The following is a 16,314-nucleotide window of genomic DNA, read 5'->3' on the forward strand; positions in this document are numbered from 1 at the left end:
GAAGATTAAAGAGGCACCAACAATAGTGCCTGGTCCGTAGTTGTGTAAACGGTCACTACTATTACAGCCATCAGCAGCGTCAGGTTGCTTTTCGAAAAGTTGACTGAATAATAGTGTCTTCATTTTATGTTGTCACTTTTTAGCATAGCAGCTAAAAGAGCTGGGACTTTGGAGCCAGAATAACTTGCATTCTCATTTGCTGTTACTTTAATAATTGTTGGCCTTGGGAAAGCTTTTAAAATTCATCGAGCCTCAATTTTCACATTTCTGAAGTAACATGACACAGGACTATGGGAAGATATGAAATTATTTTTTCAGTTGCCAGATCCCTATGAGAGAATAGCAAAAGCCACAAACCACCTCGCTTGAAAAAATGGACCTGCTCTACCCCACAAAACCCCCACACATTTAATTTTGTATACTACTACTGCTATCTATGTAGAGACATGCGTGAGTCAGAAATTATAATGGCATTGGTTAGGTGTTCAAAAATAATGGTGTTTCTTCTTATTTCTACACATGAATCTGTTTCCCTCAACTTGGAGCCAGATTTCCCCGTCAAATTTTCAACTTTTAAAAATTACTTTATATATACAGAGAGCCAAAAAAAATGTACGCACATTTTAAGAAAGGAAAAAAACTTAAAATTATGATACTCAGTATATACTGATAACAAAAGATGAATACAAGTCACATTTGACTTCTGCAATGACAAGAGGTGCTCAAAGTGGTTACCATCAGCGTCCAGACACTTCTGATTACCTTGAGCTATTGCTTGAGCAACGTTGACCAAAGTGTCCACTTGTATACATTGTTTTGGTACCCCGATGTATACCGTGTTTCCCCGAAAATAAGACCTAGGCGGACAATCAGCTCTAATACGTCTTTTGGAGCAAAAATTAATATAAGACCCGGTATTATATATTATATTTATATCATACTGGATCTTACAGTAAAATAAGACCGGGTCTCTATATTAATTTTTGCTCCAAAAGACGTATTAGAGCTGATTGTCCGCCTAGGTCTTATTTTCGGGGAAACACTACACACACACACACACACACACATACATATGTATATAAAATACACATATAAATTTTAAAATAATATTTTAAAGTGTGTCACAATAACAAAAGTCTGAAGGTCTGCATATTTAATCATTGCTAAATAATCATCTAGGTCTTATTTAGAATCCGTTCACGGCTGTTTTAATCAAGGCTGTTAATATGGGCTATAAGCAGTAATCTGGTAAGGCTGTGTTACTGATCCAAATATTCCAGGAAATTAAGTAACCAGAGGGAATCCATTTTACTTGATCTCTTGTGGTTCCAACTTGGGTCAAAATTTTCTGCTTCACACCCAAATCTAAACTGATTTTAGCATTGATAATCAGGTTAGTATCAGCCTTCAGAAATCAGAGCCCCGCTTACCATTGATAAAGATTGGAGCACTGACTATTAGACATGTCCTTTCTTTGGAAAACAAGAAGAATGAAAATTCTCTGCTTCTTTTTGCCCATTTAATTTAGATTTATAAGCACCCGTGGTAGCAGCTGTCTCATTTTAGATTTTGTGCAAGAAAGAACTGTCACATTTTTGCTCAATTAATAGGTTTTTACTTTTTATTTAAAGTAATAATTTTGCCCATAAGCTAATTTACATATTTCCACTTGCAGTACTATAGAAATGGGAAACATTCTTTTCAATTCAGTGCCTGGAATTCTAGACTAGAAATTCCAGTTCATCAGGCAATAGCACGAAAGACAGTTTTATTTGAAAATAGGTGATGAGGGTTTTTTCTTTCTTTTTTTTTTTTTTGTTTAAAGCTATTCAACCTATTTTGCTTAGAAAGATGGCTCAAAATAGCCTAACTGATTCAAGATATGGAAAATGTTAAGACATTTAATTGTTTATAATGGATACTTTGGATACCACTATTAAATGCAACATACTAAATATTAAATTTTTACTTATTTATGCCTATGTAAAACCACTATGGTAGTCTTCCTTTTGAAATTATTTCAAGGAAATATAAATGTGTTAGAATTGTAGAAGATTTCTATTAGATGAGAAATAAGATTTTCTTTAAAAAGATAGGCTGATTTTACAAACTGTTTCCATGTAATCAGGACTTTAGGAATACATGTTATCCACAATATAAGAATTATTAGAAGTCCTTCATCGTGTTTTGTTGTATTTTGGTATGGATTTTGTCTCATTAGGGAGCTTGATTGATTAATAGGTCTTAGAAGTAAATACACAAAGCACTCTTATCCTTGGTGTTGATCGTAGTCTTGGTTTATAGAAAAAACATAGTATAAGCACATTTACTGCAGAAGAAGCCATCATCGTCATTTGTGGAAAATCAATATATATTTTTCGAAATTTAGATTGATGAGTGCGTGTTTGCCGGCAGTGTTAGCTGAAGCTTGGGGGGTGCCCCAGGGGTCAAGAGCAGGCCAGCCCAGCGCTTGCATCATCAGTGACCGCGAGATTGACTCTCTCGGGCAGCTCTTTCCCAGCCTGGGCCCCCAGTCCCTGACTGAAGGTGAAAAATAAACCCAAATAAGATTTTGACAGGAAGTAGTATTAAATAAGGGCTGCATTTATCTGTAACACCGCTTGAATTCCACTGGTCTGTTTTTTATGGAAGTTTAAGAGAAGAGTAAACCATCCAACCATAGACCTTTAAACTAATGTTGCGTTTGTACTTGTTTCATAATCTAAACGAATTAAAAGATGTTAAATATATTCATGTCCTTCTCTCTTGCTTCTCTCCTAGGATTTTTCCAACTGTAGGTTGTGTCCCATTAGTGGGGCTGTCACTCAGTGGGTTCTAACCAGCTTAAGAACAAAACTAGTGAATATAACAGAACAATTTTAGAGTGTGTTGCACAACATATAGGCGAGTATAAGTGTAGGTGTGTGTGTCCTGGGTCACTGTGTAAAATATATTTCTATTTTGGGTTCTGCTCAGAAAAGTGAGATACATCAGTGACTCTTCCTAAAGGAGACCGACTAATGGCCTCTTTATATTTTAGGGTGCTTATTCTGAAAATAGGAAGTGATAGTGTGCATTCTGGTGAGTATTGTAAAATAGTCACTGCGTTCTGTATTTGGAAACAGTTATTCTCCTCCTGCCCTGTTTCTGCTTTTGTGCCCTCTTCACTATTGGTATGTTACGGGACAATGGCTCTCGGTCTGCCCATGGACAGAGGTTTCATTGCTCAGGTTGAGTGGAAAGGTATTTTTCCAAATAAACTAATGGATAAAATTTTCTCACCTTACATTTCTTCTCCCATAATTTTTTCCTTAAGTTTTTGGTAACTCGTATTTCTTGTCTGCTGACAAAGTGAAAGTGAAGCATGTTTGTAGGAAGTCTCATGCTTGTTTCACCAGTGCTATCACTTTCATGAGCATACACGATTTTATGTTTCATGTGTGTCACATGATTTTATTTCCTGCTAATAAAAGGTTTCTGTTTCATTGGGTGGTATTAGGCATATGGACATCTCATGCTGTTTAGTGAGGGCAGAGTTCCTCAGAGGATGACTTCCATGGGGTCCGAACAACCTGAGCACGTCGGAGCCTGTCCTGGGTGTGTAGGGTCAGCTCTAACAGGTTCACCTTGATGTACGGATGTCTCCAAGTGTGAAGCAGGGTCACAGAAGGTGGGCTGAGTCCTAGCAGTCAGGCCACAGTCACCTGGGATGTTGTTCATATTTAATAGAACCATCACAAACACACCGAATCACAGCCGTTTATTTTTGCCTACAGTTTTAATTTCTGGGTATTTTAGTGGGTTTTTAAAATAGCAAATTCAGATTGCTTCTGATTCCCAAGGAGACACGATGAAGCTTTCTGGATTTTCTGAAGCAGCTATCTCACCTGATGCTATAGGCAAATTCCTAGGCAAGCAAAGGCTTTTCTTTAACTCAAAATTTAAATGAAAGAGTTTGGGAGCCTTCCTTGAGGACAATCTTTTCATCGGTCCTTCCATTCAATTAATATCATACATACATATATTTTATTTTTGTTGATGAGTATTTTAATTTTTCTTAAATACACAAAATATGGTCGTTGTAAAACAATCAGACATTAGAGAAGTATATAAAATAAAAAGTGAAAGTCTTTCCTCATTCTTCTTGCAATAGTCCTCTCCTCCTTGGGAGAGTTAATAGTTTGTAGTTTATCATTTCATATCTTTTTTTTGCATTTACAGATAATATGTGAGATTAAAGATGGAGAAGCAGGATACCCAAACATCAGTCTTTTTTTCCTTATTATGTAGGCTTATGTTTATTAATTATATATCACTTTTTCCTTATAAAATTGTCAGTTTGGGAAAATAAAGATCAGTAAAAAGAAAAAAAATAATCTTTTGTAATCTCACCCTTTAGAGAGAATTCTTTTACTTGTTGTATATGTGTTCAGCTTCTTTTATGCATGTGCCTTTATAGATTTGATTAAACTAAAATGAGGTTGTATTTTTAATACTGTGCCAAGCCCCTCCCTTCTTTTTTCACTCAGCAGTTAGTGAAAAATTATATAAATTGACAAGCTGGTGCTAAAATTCATGTGGAAATGCAAAGACCTAGGGTAGCCAGAGTTTATTTTGAGAATAAAGAAGAAAATTAGAGGTCTCATACTATCTGATTTCAAGGTTTATTATAAAGCTTCAAGAACCAAGACAGTGTGGTATCAGCATAATGACAGACATGTACATCTGTGGAACAGAATAGAACTTGCAGATATACCCACACATATACGGTCAGTTGCTTTTTGATCAGCAAATGGTGTTAAAACAACTAGATATTAGTATGGGAAGAAAGGAACCTTGTCCTTTTGACTTTTTCTCATAAAATATATAAAATTTCATTTGAAATAGACCTAAATATAAAAGCTGAAACTATGAAAGCTTTAGAAGGAAACGGGACAAAATCGTACCAAACTTTGGGATAGGCAAGTATTTCTTAGAACACAAAAAGCACCATCAGAGAGAAAAAATGATAAATTGGACTTCATCAAAATGAAAGCCATCTGCTCTTCTAAAGAAACTGTTAAGAAAATGAAAAGGCAAGCCACAGACGGGGAGAAAATATTCATAATACAAAAGACTTGTATCTAGAATATGTAAAGAACTCTTGAATTATAACTTAACTCAGCTTGAGTTATAACTTGACAAGTGTTACAATAAGAAATCAACCCGTTTTCAAATATTCGAAAGACTCAGATACTTCACAAAAAATAGATATGCAAATGGCCAATAAGCACATGAAGAGATGCTCAATATCATAAACCATCAGGGAAATGCAAACTAAAACCACAGTGAAACAGAATAGCTAAATTAGAAAAAAATTAGAAAAAAACTGACAATACCAAGTTTGGGGAGAATGTGAAACAAACTAGATCTCATTTTTTGCTAGTGGAAGTGACAACTATACTACCACTTTGGAAAACACATTGGCAGTTTGTTAGAAAGTTTCTTGAAAAGTTCAACATATATTTACCATATTACTCACCGTTTATCTAAGAGGAATGTAAGCACATGTCCACAAAAAGACATGTCTGATTATTCACTGTGGCTTTATTAACAGCACCAAATTGGGAAAAACCCAAATGTCCATCAACAGAATAAATGGTTGAATAAATTGTAATTTTCATACAACGGGATAGTATTCAGCAATAAAAAAGGACTAACTAGTGATAAACACAGCAACCACATGGATGGATCTCAAAAATGTTAGGCTGAGCAAAAGAAGCCAGATACATACTGTATGTTTCCATTTATTTTAAGCTTAAGAACAGGAAAAATGAAGCAAGCTGTAGTGATAGAAATCAGACAAGTGGTTGTCTGGGGTGGGGGTGGGGAGTTGACGGTAAAAGGTCATGAAGGAACTTTCTGGAATGATGCAAATGTTCTATATTAATTGCTGTAGTACACATTTGTTGAAACACATCAAACTGTACACATTTGTACATATAGTATTATTTCATAAAACATAATCTTTGATATAGCCATGCTTTTGGATGCTTTTTAAAAACTGATGGAGGTTAGTATCCATGAAAAGAGTGAACTCCACTGTTCTCCCTCCCCTGCCCCCCGACACGTGGCATATAGGCTAAATCATAAAATGAGCATTTGTGGCACTTCTGAAAAGAGGAGGATTTGAGGGTGCGGTTTCTACTTGTGAGTCGCTCCTCTGGAACAGGGCTGTGTGTTCTCAGTACTTTGTGACCCCTGACTAATCTAGGCACTTCTGAACACGTTAAAATATTCTGATTTTTGAATTAAATATAGTATTCCTTTTCCTTCTTTTTCAGTAACTGTGAGGACTTCAGTGGTGATTTTTGTTTGGGTGGATGACCTTTGAGCTTTTTTTTTTTTTTTTTTTTTTTAATTTTAAAAAATTTTTTATTGGGGAACTATGTGTTTTTCCAGGATCCATCAGCTCCAAGACAGGTCGTTTTCAATCTAGTTGTGGAGGGCGCAGCTCACTGGTCCATGTGGGAATCAAACTGACCTTGGTGTTATGAGCACAGCGCTCTAACCAGCTGAGCCAACCAGCTGCCCCCCTTTGAACTTTTTTAGAGTTTTAGAGCAGAATCTGATTTCCAGAAATAGTGCTTTAAATTCTGCTTGGAATTTTTTTTTTTTTTTTTAATCTGTGGGGTTTCAAAATGAATGTACCCCTATGTCTGTTTTTTTTCTTTCTTGTTTTATATTCCTTTTTCATTGCCTCAGTAATCTAGCTCACTAATTTTTCCACTTTTCCTAATGAATTACAGTTAACATAATTTTTAGCCTAATAATTTTTTTGATAGCTTAAGTTAAAAAAATATATAGGCATATACACCACACACACACACACACACATTTGTGAAAATATTAATTTTTAATCTAATGGAGTTTCCTTGTTAATTTATTAGGTTGGTGCAAAAGTAATTGTGGTTTAAAAGGTTAAAAATAATTGCAAAAACCGCAATTACTTTTGCACCAACCTAATAAGATTAAAGGAATCTATTATCTAATAATGAACTTTAAAAAAAATAGTTTTTAGAATACCTCTCTCACGAAGTCCTGTGATGTTGGCCAGAAGTGATAGGGAATTTCCTTTTCAGGGTTTTGAGGAAACCGATGCAATGAATAAATATATTTGAAAAGCTGCAGTAGTTCTTATGTCCTCTTGGGACTGATGTGTTTCCCCAAGTGTAGTATATTTGTGTTTATGTGGTTTAAAAAACACACACACAAAAAGCCCCAGCTCTACAGATTAGTACTCACAGATCAAAGTTCTCATTGATAACTGAGATAGTAAAATGTCTGTCCTTTTATCAGAATACAGCAGGTCTTAGAATAACGTCGTTTATTCAGCGTTGTTTCCTTGTAACAGAAATGAAATGCCATAGGAACTTAACTCTTGTTTCTATCAATTAGCCTGTGGGAAAATCAGTTTGGTTATATGTTCTTTGGCTCCAAGTTGCAGGATCTATTGACGATGGTAAGTGAGGACTTACTGTATCAGGAATTTCTATAAATCACTTCATCCTTTTTTAGTGTCTTTATAAATGAAATTCCTTGTGTGTTTTTTTTCCTACAGAATCAAGCTATCTGCTTCAAAAGAGAATCCTAGACATTTGATGCCTCTATTTTAAGTGTATAAGAACCCTAGATTGTTCTGTGCAGTTCTTACCTTTATGTTTTTTATTAATTGTGGTAAAAAGCACATATCATAAAATTTACCATCTTAACCATTTTTAAGTGTGCAGTTTAGTAGTGTTAAGTATATTTACATAGTTCTTCCCTTTATTTTTTAAGGTAATTTAAATGCACGTGTATCATTATCATCCAGCACAATAAAGCTCATGCAAGTTTATTTAATTTTAAATCACTAGAGTTTAAAAGTTGATTCTCACACCCTTTATTCCTGATAAACTTTCTTCTATTGTTTGACTGTTATCCTGCATTTTCTTTCAGTCATGAGCCTCTCATTGTAGCTTCTGTTCTTTCAGGGCATTTTTTCCCCCTTTATCACTTTCATTTTTTCTCTTTCTTGCCTCTTTACAATAGTATTTCTCAGAATCAAAGAATAAGCAACACTAAGCAACAGTGGAGGAAGCATGTGTTCACCTTAAATCCATATTTTCCCTGTAAAAGCTTAGATTTTTTTTTCTAGAAGAGTTGATCTTTTGGAACATGAAACACGTTTTCTTAGGATGTGTCCAGGTGAAGCAATTGTGGCTGAGAACCACAGTCACAATTAAATGATGGCTTTTGGAAGAGCGTGGGCTGAGACTCCGTGTGCCAGTTCTCCTTCTTCTAAGTCACTCTTTTTTAACTGCCACAAATCCACTGTGGAAGTGATATAATCAAGTATATCAAGGAAAAGTAGGGTTTGAAGTAGGATAGGTACTTTTTGAAGTACAGTAAGTTTTTATTTCGTAGTTGTTACTCTGTTAAATGTAATTTCCTCGTGTAAGTAGCAAATTATTTCTAGAGAGTTCCATGAAAGGAAACCTGAAATTTTCAGACACAATATTCTTCATTTGTTTGTTTTCATAACTCTCATCTTTTCTACGTGTACTTTCACATACTCAGTTTATAATCATGAAAAACAATGTAACCGAGGCACTAGTCTGCCTTGAACACTTTGTAGCTTCTTGTTTTACTTTGTAGGCAAGCACAGAAGCAGAATGGGCCTGAGACAGAAAGGACCTCCTGTGTGTCCAGAACTTCACTCAAGCTCTCGTTTGAACCTCACAATAGTCCTAGGAGGTAGGTAAGAGCAGCCCCCATTTGGAATGGTTAGCAGTATCTCAAATTAGTCATTGGCAGAAGCAGGATTCAAAGCGAAGGATGATTATAAAGATTGTGTTCTTCTGCTGTGTCTTGGGGCCTCGTGGTTGCCAGGAAGCAAGCAGTGAAACTGTGTAGATGAATTGGGTCCATGCTACTCAGCATTATGCATTCACTAATCTGAAAACTAAATTCCAGTATATCACATGTCTCTGATCTGTTATGGTCGGAGTAATTTCAATACCATGTTTATAAGCCAGTCTTTATAGCATCATCTAAAAACAACAAACTCTAAGAAAATACAAAACCCCAATTTAGGAAAACAGATTAATCTGAGCTGATGTTCACCTTACATCTTTTGTAGTTCAATTCTACTAGAAAAGAACCAGTTGTATGTACTGCTGGCTTCCGTAAATGGACATCTTTCAAAATTTTCAACTATTTGAGTTACAAAAATTGAATGTGTGTGTGGAGTTTTTCAGAATAAATCAGTGTGTCAAATGAATTGTGAGTTTCAAGTGAAATCTGTGCCTTTTGATAATGGATAAAAAATTACAAAGTGTTTAAATGTTACTGAGTTATTATTTTAGGCATACTGTTAAATATAAAGAAATTAAATATAGTGAGGCAGAAATGGAAAGTGTGAAGAACATCATAAACCTTTTTTCTTTTTTTTTGGGACTTTAATGTTATTTTTGGAAAATGTTTCATGATTTTTACGCTTTCAGTTTAGTAGCCATTATATCAGAGATGCCAATTTTGTTTTTGTATTGCATATTTATAGGGTACATAACAATCTGGAGTTTCCTACGGGAGTGACAAAGCAAATTGCTCCATTTGGGGAGGAATTAGCTATATTGATCAATAAATGATTTCTTCTAGTGCACTTACGGCCTAACAGAATCAACAAAATCGTGAAGCAGCACTCATTTCTTTTTGAGAAAGGTTTAGAACCAATAACAACTGTCCTAATTTTTCTAAATTAAAGTAGATTTTAACGTAAATATAGTTTATGTGACACTTCAGAAATACAGTGAAAGGTTTTAATAAAATAAACCATCTAAACTACTTAATCTGTTTTATAAGAAGAATGAAGTGGAGAGTTGGTAAATTTCATCGATATAGACAAGCAGTTACTTGAGCCTCAGTAGATTTTCTTTGCCTTGAAAATGGAAATAATGCCTGTTTTTCTCTACCTTATTTGATTATGTACCATTTAACTTTTTTGGTCTTTCATCTAATATCTCCCTCCCTCCCCTTTGAGAGTGAGCTTTCTAAAACGCCAGCTTTCATTCTTCCCTTAACTTTTCAGTGTCTTGTAATTGCTACTGGTTGAAGTCCTGGCCCAGTGTATTTTATCACCTCATTGCCACAATCACACGCCTTGTGCTTCAGCCAGACTTCTTTAGCCAGTATTGACTGATCCTTCTGGTGGCACTGTCTGCCTTTCCGCCTGTCCAAATCCTGTGCATGCCTCACGGCTTGGGTTAAGTAAGCCTCATTTAAATACCCGGACCAAGCCAGCACGCTTTTCCTCCTCGCTGTGATGAAATTGTTGCTACTGTTCTGTCAACCTCCTGGTTGGCCTAGAAGCTGTCACACCTTGCATTGTGCTTTCACGTTAGTATTAAGCTCTTGTCTCCTTTGCCTCACTTCCTGGTCTTCATTTGAAATCTTCCTGAAAGCAACGCCTGTGTGCTGCTGAGCGTCCACCTCTCTTGAACAATATTTTGCACATAATGAAACCATAAAAAACAAAGAAACAAAAAACATAGACTTCCAGTGGTGTGCGGGGTGGCGGTGGGGGGAGGTTATCTCTGTGTGAGGGATATAAATGGTAAATGTCTAACTAGTACATTGTTTTGTTCACCTGAAACTAATTACAAAATAAAAATTAAACAAAATAAAATGGTAATGAACTAGAAAAACAAACATAGACTTCCTAAAGTCATTGATTTTTAGAGCTAGAAATATTGGTGTCAAATGTTGTCATTTGTAGTTGAGAATATTGAGTCATATAAATGTTGATTTTGGGGAAGAGTTATCATCTTGAAATCATGGTAGGGCTTGGGCATGTCTTATTGGTGTCTTGTCTTATTTTTATTTCAGCAGGGTGTTTTAGTTTTTCACGTCAGTTCCTTTTAAAAAATAGCTTTAAAAAATCCTTAACATTTAGATATGTAATTATTTTCAGAGAGAATTTTCAAACACTTTGAATGGTACCACTTAATACATGGAAACTGATGATCAAACATTTTCAGTTGAGACTGTTTGTACCTGAGAACTGGTTTTTACTGAAAACTGGAGTACTGTGATTATTGGTCCCCCTGCGCAGTAACTCCAAAATCTATATTATACTCTCAGCAGTCCTATTTATATATGTTATTGGTGTAACTATTACTCTGTTGGTAGTCTTTTCACTGGATCTGAAAATGTAGTCCACCTCCTGAGGAAAAGGGGGAAAAAATAGTAGCGCTTAATACCATTGTTCCCACAGAGCTTCAGAAAGCGGCACAAAAGTTTTCACGTTAACCACACAAATGCTGTTATTTTGAATTTATTTCATTTCAAAACAGTATTCATTGCCTTTTAATGAAGCACAAAAGCTGAAACAAGGTCAGCGTTCCAGAAGAGGGAAATGAGAACGGTTTTAGGAGTTTGTATTAAAGGAAGAGCAATGGTTGAAGGGAAAATGTGGGCTTCTAGTAACTTGCATTTGTTTCTAAAAAAGAATCTTCCTCGTTGCCCAAGGAGTGGTGTGCTGTTTTGAAGGTCGTACGTAAAGCCAGACAGGATTGGGTGGCTGTTATTTTCCTTTAGGAGAACAATAGATTTCTGCTGTGCGTCGGTTGCACGTGGTTGTGTATGGAAGGGGGACATACTGAGGCCTGTCTTCTGCACCAGCCTTTTGCCTTCATGAACCTTTAGCACATTTAGGGGTAAAGGGTGTCTCTTATCTCAGCCACAAGGTCAGACTTTTGACTAGTATTCTGCCAGTGTGTGAACTGTAGCCACTGGAGTTCTCCTGGGATCCCCTTTGCTAAAATCAGAATTCTAGGAAAGAGCAGCAAGCATTTAATAAGTACTCCAAGCTTCCAAGTAACTAAAACACAAAACAAAACAAAAAAACCCCCGAAAAACCAATGGCTGCTTAATTTTGTAAAGTGGTTTTTCTTGCTTGTTTTCTGACTGTTATTTACAGAGATGTACTCATGCAGGCAATGGAAATATAATTCTGAATTGAGTGTTTAAGGAAAAAGCCAACATAATAAAGAATTAAAACCTCATGATAGAAAAACCCTATTTGTAAAATTTAGGTTGACAGCTATCATTTTTTTAAACACACATGCACCCATTTTTTCTCACCAAAGCCCTTGAGTATTGGACTAAATATTTTAGCCTGGAGCCCTTTTTACTAAGTTGTGACTAAGGCCATATTTGAGCCAGTTCACGTGGAAACATTTACCACCCTTCATATTATTATTTGTTCGAGTCATGAGTTATGTTAGAAATTATGCAGATCCTGCCCTAGAGCTCTGTGAACGCGTGCTCTAAATGTTTCTCCCTCCCTTGTACCAGTTTGGAACAGCATGCTTTCACCAACATGGGTCCTTCAAACCCCACTTTTTGGGTACCCCTTCCCCCTAGAACTTGGTCACGAGCGCTGTGGTATTAGGAGGGCTCTCCTGGGATCTTTGGAATCTGCCTAGATTCAGCAGGGAGGCCGAAGTGTCTTGTGGCTTCTGAGGCTGGCAGAGAGGACACCGTGGCTGCTGGGAGGCACTCGGCTCCTGGCTCAGGTAGCTGCTGTTCAGAGCTCTTTCCCCCGACGAGGTGCAGTCTGCGGTAATTCTGTTTGCTCCTTTATTTGAAACTCTTTCCCCAGTGCCCTCCCCTCCATCTTTCATTAAAATTAATGATTGTCACCTAATCATTTCACTGGATAGTATCTTTCCACATGTTTTTATTTATCCTCTTATTTCATTGTCACATTTACTCATTTTTCTCCCCTTGCTTTTCTTCCTTCCATTTTGAAAGAAGTTTTCTGTTTTCTGGTCTTTTCCCACCAGCAGTAGTTTCTGTAGGCAGAAAAGAACATTGATGTCTCTAGTGTGGAACGCTTGAAAGGCATTTAAAAAGCATTTATGTCTGTCATTGAAAATGAGCACCATGGGAAAATACGAGCTCTAATGGTTAACATTCTAGAAGTTCTTAAGATGAGGGTGTTTTTCTGTGAAAAATAACCATGTGGTCTAAAAACAGTACACGGTATAATCTGGTCTTGAATTAGATGATTTAGAACCTATATAGGTGGTCAGGGAAAGGACAAAATAAAATTGGCTATATGTCGAGACTCCTTGTTTTCATTACAACGGGACTTCATTCTTTGGGCTGATTCCTTAGTGTTGTGCCTGTTTTATAAAGTAATTGATGGTGTAAGTTGGTGCTCCATAAGCATTCATTGGATTGCAGTGAATATCCCCACTGGATGACTATTTGCCTCAAATGAGACAATGCATGTTAAAATGGAAAAAACTAGAAAGTATTAGGCCAACATAAGATATTGCTAAATAACTTCATCATTTGGCCATTGTACTGAAACCTGCCTAGAAGTGCAACAAACCCTTGCCAACCACGTAAAAAAGTGTACACAGGCAGAAATGGTCATCCCTATGAGAGAGGGCCTGGGTGATATGCAGAGACTGCAAACAACTCCATTTGCTCTCTAGACCCTTCTGGTGGTTACTGAATGAATAGTGCTTTGTTCCTTAAGTTCAGTGGTATAAAATTGTTGTTAGAGTATTGTTGGGAAATGGAATAGTATAGGGGTCAAAAGAGCTTAGGCTGTGGTGTCAGACAAATTGGGTTTTAAGTCTCAGCTCTTCCATTTATGGCTTGTGACAGTAATCATCTGGGATTAGCATAGTGGCTTGAAAATTCTCATGTTCGTTGTTTATAGCTTAGAGAGAGTATAATAACTATTATTAGCATTTTTACACTTCACCATTTAAGGACTTAAGTGTGTGTCATCTGATTTAGTTCTCCAAGGCCCCTTAATGTCTCTTGCTGTTTCCAATTTGCCATGTTTTCTCTCCAAAAAATTATAATTTTCCTTTAAAAGTCAGAATTGCTGTTATCTTCAAATTAAAGTTGATTAAAAACATTTCTCCCAAGCATTTTATGGTTTTTGCTTAATACTGTTTCTTCCCCCTCTCCCCTGTCTGAATACTGAATCGTATTTGACGATGAGTTTTGTAAGTTTGCTGAGTCCTACCGGAAAATGTAAAACTCGGAAGTTTTAAGTGATAACCTCTTTTTTTTTCTGGTGGTCTGGGATTTGCTACTAAGATAATGTTCTTCCATCCATGTTTTTCTGGTCGTAGAGACTTTAGTCATGTCTGCTTTCAGCCCTTGTCTTTCTATCTGGAGTGTGTTCCGTACAGCAACACCGTTTTCCTTCATTCTTGTGCCATTCTTGGAGTCTTCCTCATTTATGTTTTTCATTGTTGTATCTAGCAGTGCTGCATACGGTAATTCAAGTGATGGGAAAAAATAGTTCTCTAATAAGGTAAAGAGTGGTTTGTTCCAGTACACTTCTGATGATGGAGAGCATTTTCTTAACTTTATATTGAATATCTTTTAAATTTATAAATTAATTACCATGCATTGCAATCCATTTTTTAAATGCACAGTTCTGCATATTTTGGCAGATATATACAATCAAATGTATACAGACAAATATAGTCATGTAACCACTATATACAGAACAATTATATTACTCCCCAAATGTTACTGTGCTTCAGTTTATCCAACCCCAACCATCTCCCTTAGCCCCTGACAAGCACTGATCTGTTTCTGTAATTTTGCGTTTTCTAGAATGTTATATAAATGGAATCACACAGCCTTGTGAGCCTGGCTGTTTTGTGTATCAGTATTTCATTCCTTTTTATGGCTGATAATATTCCCTAGTGTGGTTGTACCACAGTTTATGTAACCATTCACCAGTTAAAGGACCTTTGGGTTGTTTCCAAGTTCTGGCAGTTTTGAAAAATTGCTATAAACTTTTGCCTACAGATTGTATGAACATAAACTTTCATTTCTCATAGATAAATATCCAGGAGTGGGCTTGCTAGGCTATGAGGAAAGTTAAACTTGTTTGCATGTAAATTTAACTTGTTAAACTTGAAGAAACTGGCAGATAATTTTCCAAAGTGGCGGCACCATTTTGCATCCCCACTAGCAGTGTACGAGAATTCCAGTTGGCTCTGTGTCCTCGTCAGCTCTTGGTGTCGTCAGGTTTTTCCTTCTTCTAACCCTTCTAAATGGGTGTGTAGTCCAGTATCTAGTTGTGGTTTGAATTTGCATTTTCCTGATGACTAACGTTGAGCCTGCTTTTGTGAGCTTATTCATCATTTGTATATATTCTTCGGTGAAGAGGCTGTTAAACTTTTTTGCCTGATTTAAAAAATTGGTTTGTTGTCTTAGTATTGAGTTTTGAGAGTTCTTTATGCATTTTGATAAGCCTTTTATCAGGTGTGTTGATGTGTAAATACTTTCTCCCAGGGTGTGGTTTGTCTTTTCATTTATCAATTTTTCTTGGATGGATTGTTCTGAGCATTAATTTTAATACTATATCCCCCCACAGAAGCTTTAATAAAAAGCATCTAAATATGCCTGTGCATTAGTGTAGAGGTGTCCTTTTCATTGTCCTGTTTTCTTGTTCTCCTTTCTGACTTTGCCCTTCCTCCCTTCATGCCCTCTGCGCACTCCCTCATACACTCTTATTTATTTTTAAATGAGGTCCTTCAGGAAAATACAGTAAATATCTGTGCTCAAAAAATCAACCTTGTCACACTTGTGTTTAAGGTACTTTGAAACAGTGCAGCTGTATAGGGGAAATGAATTCTGTTCTCTGTCAAGCTCGTAAAGGACTGCTTGTGTTAACAGCTACTGAAGACGGAAGCATTTATGCCATGGCCAGATAGCTTGTCAAAACTGGGTATGTTCCTGTGTTTAAAATATTTGGGATTTTCCAAAAGTTACCATTTCCTCTTGATCCTTCCTAAGGAGGGCTTGGTTTCTGATTACACTTAACCCCTACTTCACTGTTAAAATTCCTCTGAGCAGACTGAAAATGTTGAGCCCGTTTAGATTAATGGTTGTACTTCATAAGTGTTGGCGTTCCATTTGCAAATGATGGACATTTAGAAATGTATTTACATACAATTGGATTATTTCGGATTTCTGTATTAACCGAATAGGTTGGTTTTAAGGTGTATAAAAGTAGCTTTTCAGGGAAAGCTGAAGACAACAGCATATTCTTTTTGAATCAATGATAGTAATATACATAAAAAAGATCCTCATTTTTCCTCATTAAAGAGCTATTATTTATATACACACATCTAAAGTGAATTAGAATTTTTAAACATAGCTTGATTTTTTTTATCCAGTCATTTTCATATAGCTAAAGTTTTCATTGTAAATGCATGCTCTGTTGAGACATAGTTTTATTATAAA

General features: G+C 36.2%; 1 protein-coding gene across 7 annotated transcripts in view; it reads left to right on the forward strand.

Annotated features, from left to right (window-relative positions):
- NCOA2 (nuclear receptor coactivator 2) overlaps window positions 1-16,314 on the forward strand; it is a 257,843-nt gene that overhangs the window by 26,569 nt on the left and 214,960 nt on the right. Inside the window, exon 2 of one of the 7 annotated variants that reach the window (XM_088799376.1) lies at window positions 8,677-8,775. The exons of the other annotated variants lie outside the window; for them this stretch is intronic. The gene's annotated coding sequence lies outside the window, so the exon portion shown is untranslated. The remainder of the gene's footprint in view (window positions 1-8,676; window positions 8,776-16,314) is intronic. 7 annotated transcript variants of the gene reach the window in all.

Source organism: Rhinolophus sinicus, chromosome 7, assembly GCF_057876585.1.
Source record: "Rhinolophus sinicus isolate RSI-liver-muscle chromosome 7, RSI-T2T, whole genome shotgun sequence".
Classification (NCBI taxonomy): Eukaryota; Metazoa; Chordata; class Mammalia; order Chiroptera; family Rhinolophidae; genus Rhinolophus; species Rhinolophus sinicus.